This window comes from Drosophila santomea, chromosome X (assembly GCF_016746245.2).
Source record: "Drosophila santomea strain STO CAGO 1482 chromosome X, Prin_Dsan_1.1, whole genome shotgun sequence".
In the NCBI taxonomy this organism is placed as follows: domain Eukaryota; kingdom Metazoa; phylum Arthropoda; class Insecta; order Diptera; family Drosophilidae; genus Drosophila; species Drosophila santomea.
Window position 1 is genome coordinate 11,969,246 of NC_053021.2, and position 14,315 is coordinate 11,983,560.

General features: G+C 42.5%; 1 non-coding gene across 1 annotated transcript; it reads left to right on the top strand.

Moving 5' to 3' along the window:
- Nucleotides 1-6,758: 6,758 nt before the first annotated feature.
- Trnas-aga lies at nucleotides 6,759-6,840 on the top strand. Its single transcript has one exon. It is a non-coding gene; the product is annotated as a tRNA-Ser (tRNA).
- Nucleotides 6,841-14,315: the final 7,475 nt, after the last annotated feature.

Below are 14,315 nucleotides of genomic sequence, written 5' to 3' on the forward strand. Positions count from 1 at the left end.
AGCGGATGAAGAGGACGAAGGATGCGGAGCCGGTTAAGTTTGCCTTACTTAACTTAACCCCAGTCAGCCAGCCAGCCCCAAAGCTACAAGAACACACACTTACACACACATAGAAACGCACAGAGTGGGGGAAAAGTTTTAACCCATTTTGCGCAAACAATCGGACGGACAAACAAACGACAGAGGGTTAAAAAATTAGGTCAACATGGCTGCATGGAGATGGGAGCTGAATCTGGAAACAGAAAACTGAAGCTGGAGATGGAGACGGAGATGGCCAGTGGGATATCAGTGGGATTTAAATGCGGGGGCGTCCATAACTGCCACGTTTATTTATATTATTTTATTTATTTGCAGTTTATTCCACTCTTCCACTTCATCTGCTGCTCGACCTTAAAGTGATGAAGTTCGACAACGTCGCTGAAAGTGGTTACAAAAAGCTGTGAAATCTGTGGTCAAGTGACAAAGGCGATGGGAAAAGTACTCGGGCGATAGGAAAACTGCTTGAGAAAAACGCGAAAAGTTGCGGAAAATGTCTCAATATGCTTTACTTTAAAATCTAACGAAAAATCCAAGCCAATCTGACAATTAACAGGGATCTCATTGCATAACTGTTATTTAATATTACTTGCTTATTAAAGTATTTTTATAAAATATAATATTATAATAATATTATTAAAATAGAAAACTATAGCGGCACGCCAAACCATATGATTTGTATCTTCCGCAAAAACACAACTGAATCGACTGAAAGTTCGAATGGGGAGCCATGAATTAAGTCCGTAAGTTTGGCGCTATTTTGCTCTATTACGCTATTACCACCGCATACTTCCCCGCCGATCCCATTGCCCCACCAAACAGCCAAATGCCAAGCGACTTGAGGCCAAAACGCGAAGGCTAAGAGAAGTAGATGATGTTGGCCCGAATGGAGCCAAGCGGGAAAATGGAGCTGCAGTTGGCCCCCGTCAACTTGGCTCAGATTGCTTGGCCCAAGGGCGCTAAGTTGGTAGCTTCCTCCCATGTCATTTGCACACTGACAAGTTATTAATTAAAGTAACCCCCTGCCCCCGCTGCCCCCCCTCCTGGTGATGCCACGCCTTCTATATGCACTACAGCTGCTGTTTTATTTGCTAAAATCAATCTATTCTGTAGCTTGTCGGCTGCCCGTGGGGATCGGATCTTGCCGCTGATGATCCAAATTGAACTGGAAAACTAACTGCCTATTTCTCAGTCACTTCATTGGGATTCTGGGATAATAAACTTGGCCAAAACCGAACGCATTCAAAGTAAGCTGAGCACCCGCATGGCGCAGTCTCAACTGGAAATTTAACCTTAGTTACTGCAAAAAAAAAACTAATAATATCTAGTACAAAGAGTGTATAAAAAAACATTTTAAACTTTCAACTATGATAGTTAGTGCTTATTAATTTTAAAATGCATGTGCACAGTATCAGCAATTTTTGAAAACATTCAGAGAGTTATCCTGGCAAACGCCGTGAAGTATGCAACACATTTTGTGTTTTGTATTATACATAGTTATGTTAGAAATTTGTTGTATTTTGTTGTTTGATTTGTACTATTAATTCTGGAATTGTTAAATTTAAATTTGCGGTAATTTTTGTTTTCGGTGTGCGTATTTTCGTGCTCATCCTGGCGTGTCCCGGCCAAAAGTTCAAATACGACAACGGTGCGGTCCGAGGGCACTCGCAAAACAAACGAAACTTAATTAACAAAAGGAAAAAACCGGAGGCAGAGGGCAGCCGGCGATTCCACAGACCTTTTTTGGGCTCGTTTCGAACCTGGAACTGGAACTGGGACTCGGATTGGTATTGGGCTTGGGCTTGGGCTTGGGATTCGGAGGCGGACTCAGATTCGGATTCGGGTTTCTTTGCTGCGGGTTGGCCAGGTTGCCGTGGCCACTGCGCCCAGTCCCGATTCGTCTGGATTCGTCTGGGATTCCCTGGACGGAACTGAACGGAATGGAACTATATCAATGCGTATATCTATTGGCCCCGTCTCAGTGTGTGAGTGTCTGAGCCACACATGCAAAGCATGTGGAGTCCTGCTCCTTTTTTGCCCCTTTGTCCGTCTGCGAATGCGGATTTTTGGGCCCATAATCGATAGCTACTCACACCTGGTCGGTCGGTTGGTCGGTCGGGCGTTTCGGAATTTATTGCATTTTGTGTTTGTTTAGAGCGATTGCCATGTCGCGACGAGCGCGCCAAAGGATTCAATTCGATTCGATACAGACGTGCCCAGGTACAGTTGTGTTCGGCCAGGTGAGTTTTGCACAGTCGGGCGAAAATTGATTCGTCCTGCCAATGAATGCGTGACGCGCGGTATGGGGTTTAGAAGGAAATGGAGTAGTCTGGCCAAAAATATTTTCATTTATTTTGCATATATGCACATTTCGCAACCAATATGTGTATTTAAAACTAGATATAGAGAAAGTACACTATTGTATGGCAACTTTGTTAGATAAATGGAATGGAAAATATGAAATAGCATATCATACAGCTTTCTTTTGTTGAGTAGTGTTAGTATAATTAGAATAATTTGTGACACTCGCAACGCGATGTTTTTGTTTTTATTTATTGCTTATTTTTTGGGAATATGACAAAGAAAGTTTTATCCTGTATTAATTTGACTAAGCCAACTCACGTGTACGTTGATTCCCTTCTAATGTTATGTGTAACTTTCACTGTGATAAATTCCCTTGCTTACTTTTCCTACCAAAAACCCCGCAATTTGGTCCAAACAACCGCGAAAAACTCGGAGTAATTAACCTGCAAAATATGTGAATAGGGAAATGGTCACGAAAAATTGCATATTAACTTTGCTGGGGTCCTCATAACCCCTATGTCCCTCTGTCCCTTTCGCACACACTCACCCTCTCGCTCGCACACACGATTAGTTTTCGTTACTTATACTAAAAACCGTTTGCGACTGCGACGTCGGCTGCGCCGCCTGCGTTGGCTGTTAACAGGCTTAAAGCCTCATTTATGCCGTTATGTCCACCCGCACACACACTTTCACACACACACACACACACACACGCATGCATGCCGTCTCTCTCCTTCACTGAATGGCCCTCTCTTTCTGGCCCGCTATTTGCCTCTCTTTCGAATGTGCTTCATCAATAGTTTTTAATATTTTTCATTTGCTTTTTGCGCTTGCCCACGGACAAAGAGGAGAGAAGACAAAAAAAAATTGCGAATCGGCGGCGGCGACGAGGGGGGGAGGTGGAGGGAAAAGAAAAATAACAGTAGTTTTGCACCCCACAGTTGCTTTCTACCGCTTTGTGCCTCTTCTTGCCACCCCCTCTGTTATTTGGCCCCTCTTTCGGTCACGTTTTATTTTCTGTTCCCCTTCGCCCCCCGCAACCCCACACTTTCTTTCTTCCCCTCTTCTGCTGCCCTCCCTTTACTTTGCACCCTTTCACTTCGCCAACTCCCCCGCTAATAACTCCCCACTCTTCTAACTCTCTGCCTTTCTTCCCGCTCTCGCTGCTCTCTTCCAATTCTCTGACAGCCCCCTGACGCTCTCTCTCTCTCATGCCAACACCTCTCTTCTAACCCTATTTCCACCCACCCCCCCAAACTACTATTCTTCGTCTTCATTTCGGTGCGCCTCGCATCAATAATCCCCAAAAAATTTTACAGGAAAGGTCGACGCCAACGTCGACGGCAGCAGCGCCTTTTTACGCGCCATGTCCGAAAAAGCCCGAAGAAGAAGCAGAAGACGAGAGGAGAGGGCTGTAGAATTCGGGGGTAGAATAGCCGACGGGGTGCGGGGGTGGTATATTTCTGTGGCAGTGTCCAGTTCGGCGCACCAATCCCAACCAGTGCCTCCACCGCCTCCGCTGCGTAGGCGTGGCCAGTGGGCTCAACTGCGGCTGCGAATGCGTGTGGGAGGGGGGTGGGGGTTGGGGAGTGGGCAGGCTGCAGGGGCGCAGAATAGGTGCGGTAGCAGGGGTGCAAAGGGGGGGAGGGGGCGGCGGCTGGCGGTCGGGCTCTAACACCCATTGCAACGTCGAACGTTGTCGAAGTTTCGTGGCCACGTGCGCCGGCTCAATGCCTCTGCCGTTCGGCCGGCGTCGCAGTCGGCGTCGCTGCCAAAAATCGCACACTCAACAACTTTACAACCGCCCACCCACACACGCCCCCTCCACCACCTACACTTCTACGCCCACAAACAAACAGCTGGTCAGCGGGTGCACTCGAGACGCGAAGCAACACTCTCTTCACACACGCAATGCACTCAGCTTTCACATTGCACTCGACCATCTCTTGTGCTCTGCAAAGGGACTCGTATTTACACTCAATTCTTCACGGGCCTCTTTCTTCTAACGCCTGGCCAAAAGCATTCTCTTCTGGACAGGAACTCGTACTTTTGGCAGGGACAGCTATTTATCAAAACCTAAAATACTTATTGTATTTAATGATATCATTATATGATCATCTTTTTACTACTATTACCTGGGCCAATTATTTGCCCATTTTGAATTCTTCTGCATTCCCTCGAATTCTTCTAGCCCGAACTTGTCCATTTCTTTTCTCTACAATCTCTTTGTTTCTGGTTCATTCTTTAGATACTTTATCTAGTTAAGTTATTCGTTAGTTAGTTATTTATCAAGGCAAGGATTCTCTAGAAGCTGTGTTTATTTACTGATTTTAAGCAAATCTTGAAACATTTCTTATAAACATGTCGCATTACAAGTGAAGTTTGTCTTCTTTTGAACTTGTTGCTCATGAAATTCCTGAACATCAAACCGTCTAGATTCCGTTAACTTGGCCAATCTTACCCTGCAAACAGAATTAACGCACACTTTTTGCAGATTTCTTCCATCACCCTTTTTTCACTCACATTCTCTTCTAACAGTTTGCACTCACAATTTCCCGGCAACATGCACTCACTTCCTATTTCCCGTTGCACTCGAACTGCACATTGTGCTCGCTGTTCCTTGCCATTCTGCTCTCTCTCTCTCTCTCTCTCTGGCTCTCTCTTCGGCGAAACAGTTCTCTTTGAGCTGCAACGCCGGCTGCGCTGCTTGCTGCGACGCCTGAGTGAAACTTCGATTGCATTTGAAGCTCTTATGCTCGCAACGTAGCAGTTTGCACTCGCAATCCGTGTGCCTGAGTTGAGCTCTCTTTTTCAGCGCTCTTGAGCTGCAGCTTGCGAGCTCTCGGATTTGTTGATGCAACACGAAATGTTGCAGGAATAGCTTGGCTCAAAGGCAAAACAAGGAAATACCCAAGACCATGTTTTCAATTCAAGTGGATATTTTATAAATATTTATACAAATTACAAGTTATCCACCAAATGAAATGTAAATATATTATTTAATTAATCAATCAAATAATCATAATAATTAAAATGTTTTTGTAATTCTTACAAACTAACAAACTTACAAATTCTTATTGAACTAACAATAACACTTTGCATTGACCATTTTTTAATAGGTGTTTTTTCCCTAAAAAATATGTTGCATACCCAAAAGGCGCTTAAACTAGGCAGTTTTTATATATGTTTTCCATACCATTTAACATGCCGATTTAAGGTAATTTCTTCTCAATTAAACTAGTAAAATTCAGTAATTGTTTCATCATCCCCTTTGAAGTGGAAGTCAACCGATTGCTAGTCAAATTACTTGCACGTAACTACACTTGGAATCAATTTGGCGCCTCATCGATAATGCAACCAAACAAAATGGCGCCCATCGGCAAAACAAAAGTCTACCGTCCCCGCAAACTTATATTTAATTCATTTTTAATGGCACAACAACGGTTGGGAATTTCTTGTTTGCTTTCAAGTGGTTTTCGATTCGATTTGGAACGTCCTGTGCGCCTGCACTTCAAAAACAAAAAACGATATACGATATGTACGAGTATAAGGGAAAAAAATCATTCCACTGCCAGCTCACCTGCCATGTTAAATGTCGAATTATTTTGATGGCAGGTAGCAGCAGCAGCAGCGGCAGCGGCAGCGGCAGCAAGCAAAAAATAAATAGACAATTAATTTGCCCTAATAGACATGAAGAGTCGGCAAATAAACATTTTCCCCCAGCGAATTGAAAGGCCGGTGGAAAATCGACAAAATCGCCTGCCACAGCAAAATTGCACAACAGTCCGTGGATGTTGCATCCAGCGCTTCGGTGGGGGAAAATATGCATGAAAGCGACTAAAATAAATAAATTATGGATAAATCGAATATTCAATGCCTGGAAAAACGTGCAAAATTAAGTGAACTTTACGTTTGGCTTTTCGGTTGATTTTCAAAAAGTGAACATCATAAACCTGCAGGGAAAAAGTCTATTAGCCATTTGAAGCGTAACCTATATGCTATCTTAACACAATAAAATATTATGCATGATTATCCTTTTTATGGCTTAGAGCATTTCACGCAAATCTAAAACTAAATTTTCAGTTTTGCCCAAGCACACAACACGGCGTATGAGCAATATTATATACATTTTTATTAGAAGCCACATAATAACAATTTAATAATTAAAAAAGTGAATGATAAATTCCTAATGTTACTTTATTTTCATTTTAGCAGCAGCTACTTTACTTTATTCTCATTTTAAATTATTGATAATGCTAATAATAATTTACTTACAGTTTATAGTACAATCTTATCTTAAGAAGCCCCTCGAGAAACTCATCACACACATATGTAGTTTGTCATATCTAAACTGATTTATTTATTATTAGATTAACCAAAAATGTCTCGACCAAATTGCCAATTGGCCAGCACATCAAGCAGTCGTGGCCGAGTGGTTAAGGCGTCTGACTAGAAATCAGATTCCCTCTGGGAGCGTAGGTTCGAGTCCTACCGACTGCGAGTGTTGGTTCTCTATTTTGAAAATAGCACTCAACAAATTTATAAAAATCTTTATTTATTAATAATACCCTGAAACTGCAGCTTTAATTTGGATTTTTATTACTATGTTATGTTTGTTATTTTTAGTTTGTGCAACATAGAAACTTTGGCTACATATTCTTCAGTTCTCCAAGCATGCTTTTAATTTCGATTCGTTCCACACTTTTTCTCTGGCTTTTTATGTTTCTATCTCTGCTGGCATTGTTGGGGCAACTAATTAAATGGAATTACACAGTCGTAATGCAGTTTTCGTGTATTGACCAACAGCTGGACAAGTGTACAGTGAAAACCACTCGATTGGTGGGGATGCAGTCGGATGAGGTCGGGGGTCGGGGGTCATGCAAAAGAGCATTTCATACCTGCCAAGTGTTGATGAACGCGGAGGGGGGACGGAGGTGGGCCGATTGGTAGCAATGGAAAATCGGAGTGATTTTGGGGGAAAACTAAACGGAGTCTCCGAAGGCAGCAACTTAACGCTTCAATAAATTTTCGCAGCCATGTCGCTGCTGCCATCAATAAGGCCCTTGAGCACGCCCCTTCCCGCCGCCGTCGCCACCACCGCCTCTTTTTCTGCTGGCTGGTTGAGTGGTTTTGGGTAGCATGATGGGTGGCTTAGTGGGTGGTGGGTGGTGCGGCTCCTTGGGCACGGAAATGCGTTAAGTTTGCGCTGCAGCACGTGACGCTGCTAAGCCAAAGCTGCAGCACTGCGGCACGCAGGGAACCCTGAAAACGAAAGATTGCAGTGGACGGAAAGTGGGTTGGGGGGGGAGGTGGTAAAAGCGGAAAAATCGGTGGTGACGGGCAGACGGCCTCCTCATCTCCCTTCCATCCCATCCCAGTCCATCCCCTTCATCGGCGATCCCGTGAGCCAACGAGCGATAAGAAGGACAAAAATTAATGGAATTTCTGCCTGTTTTTCTGTGTGTGTACGCTACCCTAAAAGTCACGCAGGCCATAAAGGGTTAATGTGGCTAATAAAGAAGCTGGCTTTCGAAATCGAAATAAATCTATGAAATTACAAAAATATATTGTCGTTTTATGGAATGTTCTATCTTCTTTGATTTTACTCTATAACTTTAAGTTTCCGTATTTTTATGTAAATATATAGCTGTTTTTTAATATTAATATTTAATAATATTCATATGCGTGTCTTAATAGTAATGTAGATTTAAATATTTGTAATATCTTCTTATTTTTGTTCAATCTTTCAAACTTTCATCAGGTTTTTCATTGGCTTTCCAGCCCCTAAAGAAAATCGAACGCAATGAAAAGCGAGGGCATGGGAAAGTCTCGCTGTGAAACACTTAATTCCTTTGCTTCCTTGGCCTTTCGCTGGAGCAGCTCCTTGGGCCTCAACCATCCTTTCCCCCTCATCTATCGGAATTTCCCAGGAGATGCAACTGCAGGGGGGCGTGTGGTGGTGGGGGTGAGGGAGGTCCTGCTTTCCTTTTGGCTGCTTCCTTGGGCTGCTTTTCAGTTCAGTTTGTTTTTACGACGGGCTTGGCGCAAAAAACAACACACACAGAAAAAAAAATGCCAAGTGAAGTAAAAACGCAGTCAGCGGGCGGTGCGGTGCGGGGGGGTGGAGGTAGGGGAATGGGGCGGCCAAATAGGGGCCAAAAGGGGGGAGGAGGGGGAGTGGGACAAACATCGTTTTTGGCTCCTGACTCCATCAGCGTCAGGCTTCTCCAAACGCTTGTTGGATGTACGTGTCCTGGCAGCTGCTGGCTGCAGTTTTCCTTCGCTTTTCACCTCCCGCCTTGCGACTTTTCTTGGTCCTTGCCAGTTTCGATTTTTCGACCCCCCCCCCCCCTCGACCGCGCGCCCACTCCCCTGGCGATATACAATTTTTTTTTTGTTGTACTTTTCCTTTTTTGGCCATCGTTTACGTCGGCAATTTTGCACTTGATTGCAATTTTTCGGGGGCTGCGCCATTTTTTTTTTGCTTTTATTTTATTTTTTGTATTTACCACCACGTTTTAGGCTACACCACCCCATGCCACCCACTCGAAGGCTGTCTCTTTTTTGTGGGCGGGCCCAACGCCTACGTGACATTGCGTATACGTCCAGTGCGCCTACAGCCTCCTTCGACTTTTGCTCGTCCAGAAGTTTTTGCCATCGCACGGCTAAAATGCATATATATTTACTTACATAACGAGTAATATTGCGAACATTGTATAGAATATTCAGGTATTATATTGCCTTGTAAAAACTTAACAATAGTTTAAATAGAAAAATATATATTCATAAGCAAATACAGGCTCTGTTTATTTTTATTAATTAAGCAAAACTATCTACCTATGCATTCAGCTTTATGGCAACACAACAACCAATGGGAAATTGTTTCGAGTGCATTTTTGGATGGGCAAGGGAAATAGTAGGGGGGGGGGGAGGGGGGAAAGGCCGTTGGACGGTGGGAAGACTAACATTATTTTCAATTAGGACGCCGCGGCAAACATAGTTTATCATCAAGTTGACGCGACGCTGTCAGTGCTTATAAATAATCGACTTGGAGCGGCCATTTTGGCCAGGACCTGCACCGCCCAACCACCCAAAAGCCACCCGCACACCCACACACACACACACACACCCACCATCCGCATGCACACACACACATACACACAATATAAATTTTGGATGCAATCTACAAAAAACAAAAAATAAAAGAAGAGGAAAATGAACGAGGCGAAAGACAAACTCAGACTAAGGCGCATAAAAATAACAGACCAGAAAAGAGTGAAGAACACGGGAAAAAAAATTGCGAGTAAATGGGTAAAATAAAATGTATAAAAAACCAAGGCAGTGTGTGTGTGTGTGTGTGTGTGTGTGCCACGCCCCCTTCCGCACGCCCACTGCGTGTTGCTGGCGAACCAAAAGTTTTTCGCCATGTCACGTCATTCGCTGGGCTTGGCTTTTGGCCGCCTGCCACTCCCACACCGCCCACTGCACTGAAAAAAAAGTGCTAAAATAATATTCTCCTTAAGCTGCTGGAAAATTAAGTTATCAACTTGATAATGCGCTGATTAATATAAGACATGCGAATACAAAATCTTATACGACAGTTTTAGCTACTGAATTCTTTTAGATTTTGAATCTAATAGGTAACTATTTGTTGCCGTGTACCCTCCGATCCTGGCACTGCTCCTTTTTTCGGCACTATTACGCTCCAAGAGTAAGAAGAAGCAGAGAGAGTGAGAGAGGGGGGGTGAAAGGGGGGGGAAGCGGTGGAGGGACATTTGTCACGTGATGGATTGCAATGGGAGTGACATTTTTATTTCACTGATGGACGACAGCGCACGAAATGAAGCGCAGGATGAGTGGGCGGTGGGCGGTGCAGCAGGTCGGTGGGCGGGGTCGCTGTGGGGGGCGTGGCAGGGGTCACAGGATGGTGGCCAAGTCCAGCTTAAAAACGAGACGCACGCAACTGGAAGCTAGAAAGTGAAGAATTCTAAAACGAGGACGCAATTCCATATGCTTAAAATCCAAGAATTCAAAAAAGTAGATATTTAGAAAATGTGACACATATAATTTGTTAAAGTAAAGATTCTAATTACATTAAATTCAAAGGTAATTCTTTTTGAGATTACATATATTGTAAGAGTACTGTTACCATATATCATATATTTGCTAGCTTATTAAATGCACTTTTTTTAGCTGGCAAAAATCACACAAAATATGCAGAAAAACCAAAGAAACTCATCGAAAATCGGCTGATAAATGGCAAAGACGAGTTCATTTGAAGCAGAAAATCATACACAAATGAAGCAGTCGGTATGGTTGAAATGAAAATGGGTTCTGAAGGTGGGGCAACTGTAACAGTTGCACTGCAATTGTCATTGTGTCGCATCCAAAATGATGGCAAGATACAGAGGGGTAAGCAGCGGGAAAACGGGGGAAAGCAATGAAAAACTGAGACAGCTGCCAGCGGCTGTTTGCCAAAATGAGCAGCAGGATTCCCCATTCCATTCCATCGCTCCATCTTTCAGTTCACTCTTTTTGTTTTACTAATTTACGTTTTGCAATCGGGATGGGCAGATGGTTAGAAAATATTTAAATTGCAGCGAACAGAGGAGGGACATGATTAAATTGGACAGAGCCGCATCGAAATGAACTCAAAAAATGGGGTCTCTTTTGTATTTTGGGCTCAATTGAAGTCATTCAGCTTCGGGACAAGCGACGGCGAAATGGCGTTCACATGTACGAAAATCAAGTATACGACCGGAGGGACAACTTGCCTTGCATGCGGAAAACAAAGATTTCCCCTTCGCATTTCGTAAGCCTTTTTGGATTGACTTTATAAAAAAGATATACAAAAAAGCATTTAATTTGACAGAGAAGCACTAAATGTACATACATACATATGTACGTATGTGATTGAAATTAACATTTTACGTGTTTTCTTTTAAAAAAAACATAGACATTAAATAAAGATCCTGGCAGAGGTAATGAATGCACAAGGACATGACCGCCATTAAATCGGTTTTGAGGTGGCGACACCGGAATAAACGTATCTGCATCTTTATCTCTATCTATATTTGTATCTGTATCCGTAGCTGTGGCTGCATTATTTTCCGCTGCTCCGGCGAAAAGCGAAAGTGTTCCACAGAGTAAGCAGCTAAAGCCGCAGACAACCGGAATATATACATATATATATATATATATATATATTGTTATTCCCCCGCACTCGCACAAGTCGTTACCCATATTTATATGGGATATATATATATTAAAACATACATACAGACGTATGTATATACGTTTATGTGCGGTGTCTTTGGCTGCATCAGCTTGCTACCTACATTTTATTTGATTTCATTATGTTAAAAAGTTGTTCAAGAGTGAATCATCCGGCGAAAAAGGGGCGGGGGGCGTTGGTGGGCGGCGGTGGTTGGTGGGAGTGGCAATGGCAAGGTTGCTGCTGGAAAAGTCCTTGTTCTTCATTCTCAGGCGCTGGCTCTCGTTGTTGTTGCTTCGCAGGAATGGCAGACAGCGAGCAGACAAACCCAAGGACGTTGGCTTAGGGGGTGGTGCGGGGTTGTCGAAAGTGGGTGGTGGGCGGCGAGTACCTAAGCGAACAAATGAGACATCCACACACACACACACACATAGAGAGAGAGAGTCACAGGAAGCTGCTGCAGTCGACAGCATTTTATTATCCTTATTTAAGTTTGAAACTTATTGCAAAGTGGGAAACTGGAAAACTCTATCTGTCTGCCCCTCAACTGCCCTCTCGCTCGCACTGCCGTTCGCTAGCACTAAAAATATGGAAAACTTTGCAGACAACGCCAGACAAGCCAACAACAATAACAACAGCAACAGCAACAGCAACAGCGGCTGCTGCAGCAGGGAAAAGAGGAAAAGTTGGGCAGCGGAAGTGGGTGGTGGTGGTGGGTGGTGGTGGGTGGAGAGAAAGGCTTAAGTGCAAGCAGGAAAATGGCCAAGGACGTTGCTCAAGTTGCGCGCGAAAACAGCTGCGACGTCGCTGCGGAACATTGTCTGCAAAGGCTTCAAAGTTGGGCTAAAAACTGATTGAAATATTCATAATAATAGTAAACTCTCTTATGCAATTAATCATAGAGCTACGAGATATTGTATACATCCAGATAACTTTTATTACCATTACAAATGGAATATTATTCATTTTCATAATTTCCTTATTATATCAAAGTGTATACAATTGCATTTATTTATACAAATCCTTATTTATTTATACAAATCCTTAAGAGTCCACGTTTTGTACATTTTTTCTATAGCTTATGCGTATTCAATAAATACCAATTGTTGTAGCATTAATTGAACGAGTAATTTGATGCCATTATCAGCAGGCATTGGACCACTGTGCGATGCCTGGCAGTGCGCTGGCATTCAAATAAAAAAGAGTTATATACATACTCAGGCTCCAGACTTCAGAATCCAGAATCCAGACTCCGGACTCCGGACTCCGAGTGCATGCTTTATACTATGTACCCCTTGCAAATGCACATAGAGATACCTCTATGTGTTTTGCCACTGAGAACTGTGAACTGAGAAGGAGGAATGCATTGTGGCCGCCGCATTTGGGGCAAATAGTTTTTGCTCCAGTTTGAACTTTAAGACAAAGTTTTCCCACCCACCCACACACACACAGATACACACCCACACACACACACAGAAGCTGAATGAAAGAAGGGGGATTTTCCACAACTTTAACCGAAGGTCGTTGTGCTGGTTAAAAGTTTTCGTAGCAAGTTCAGCCAGCGAGATATTATATATATACATACGTACATATAAAGTTTATATAAACATCTTTCGGGACATTCAAGGTTGCTTAAAGCGAGCACTCACAGCACTTGCCACTTATCAATCGAACTGAGCACAGCGATAAACCAGAAATAAGCCATCGATACTTGAGTTTACTGCGCGACTCATAACTTTGCGACAATTTAACAAGTTCCGCAAAGCCGCAAAGGCCAAAAAGCAGGCCTCGACTTCTAAGTGGTCAGTGGTGCAACGCAATGGTACACTGCAACAATATAAGTACTACCCACAAAATAATCAAGCTACATATTAAGGATCAAGCTGCATATTTTGTATCAATTTTATTGGTATTCAACTTATACATTCGATTAGTATTTTAATCCACCTCTGTTGTTTTCAATGTATTTATTGTTTAGTATTTGTAATGTGTAACTTTTATACTATCTTCGTTATGAATTTATATCTATTATTTATATCTATTTATGATTCATCATAGTTGTAATTCCAGAAATGTATATTTATTTATGTATCATCATAGTTGTAATTTTAAAAAAGTATATTTATTTATGTTTCATCATAGTTGTAATTCCAAAAATGTATATTTATTTATGTTTCATCATAGTTGTAATTTTAAAAATTTATATTTATGTTTCATCATAGTTGTAATTCCAAAAATGTATATTTATTTATGTTTCATCATAGTTGTAATTCCAAAAATGTATATTTATTTATGTTTCATTATTGTAGTTTATTTCTTTCTGTTTAAACGATGCTTTCAATTGTGACATTTTGCGGCAGGTTAGTGCGGCAATTCTTGAACCTCCATTCGCGGAGTTGCAAGACTCATACAAACCGATGTCGCTGCAGCAAGCCGCACAGCAATTGCCGCTGCAGCAACAGCAGCAACGCAACAGCAACAGCAGCAGCAGATAAAATTGCTGAAGGAGCAGCAGTAGTCAAAGCAGCAGCAGCAGTGAAAGAAACGGTCGGGAAACCTGCGAAATAACCTGGTCAAGAAGTACAGAGATCCCTCGATAGGGCATCTTTATGCTCAGCATTTGATTTAATTTATTTAAGCACTTTATAGCTTTGATTTTAATGATTTTGATTATTTGATTATATAGTACAAATGATTTAAATGATTTGATTATCGATATAGATCCCTTTTTATTACCTTGTATCCTTTTACATAATTATTC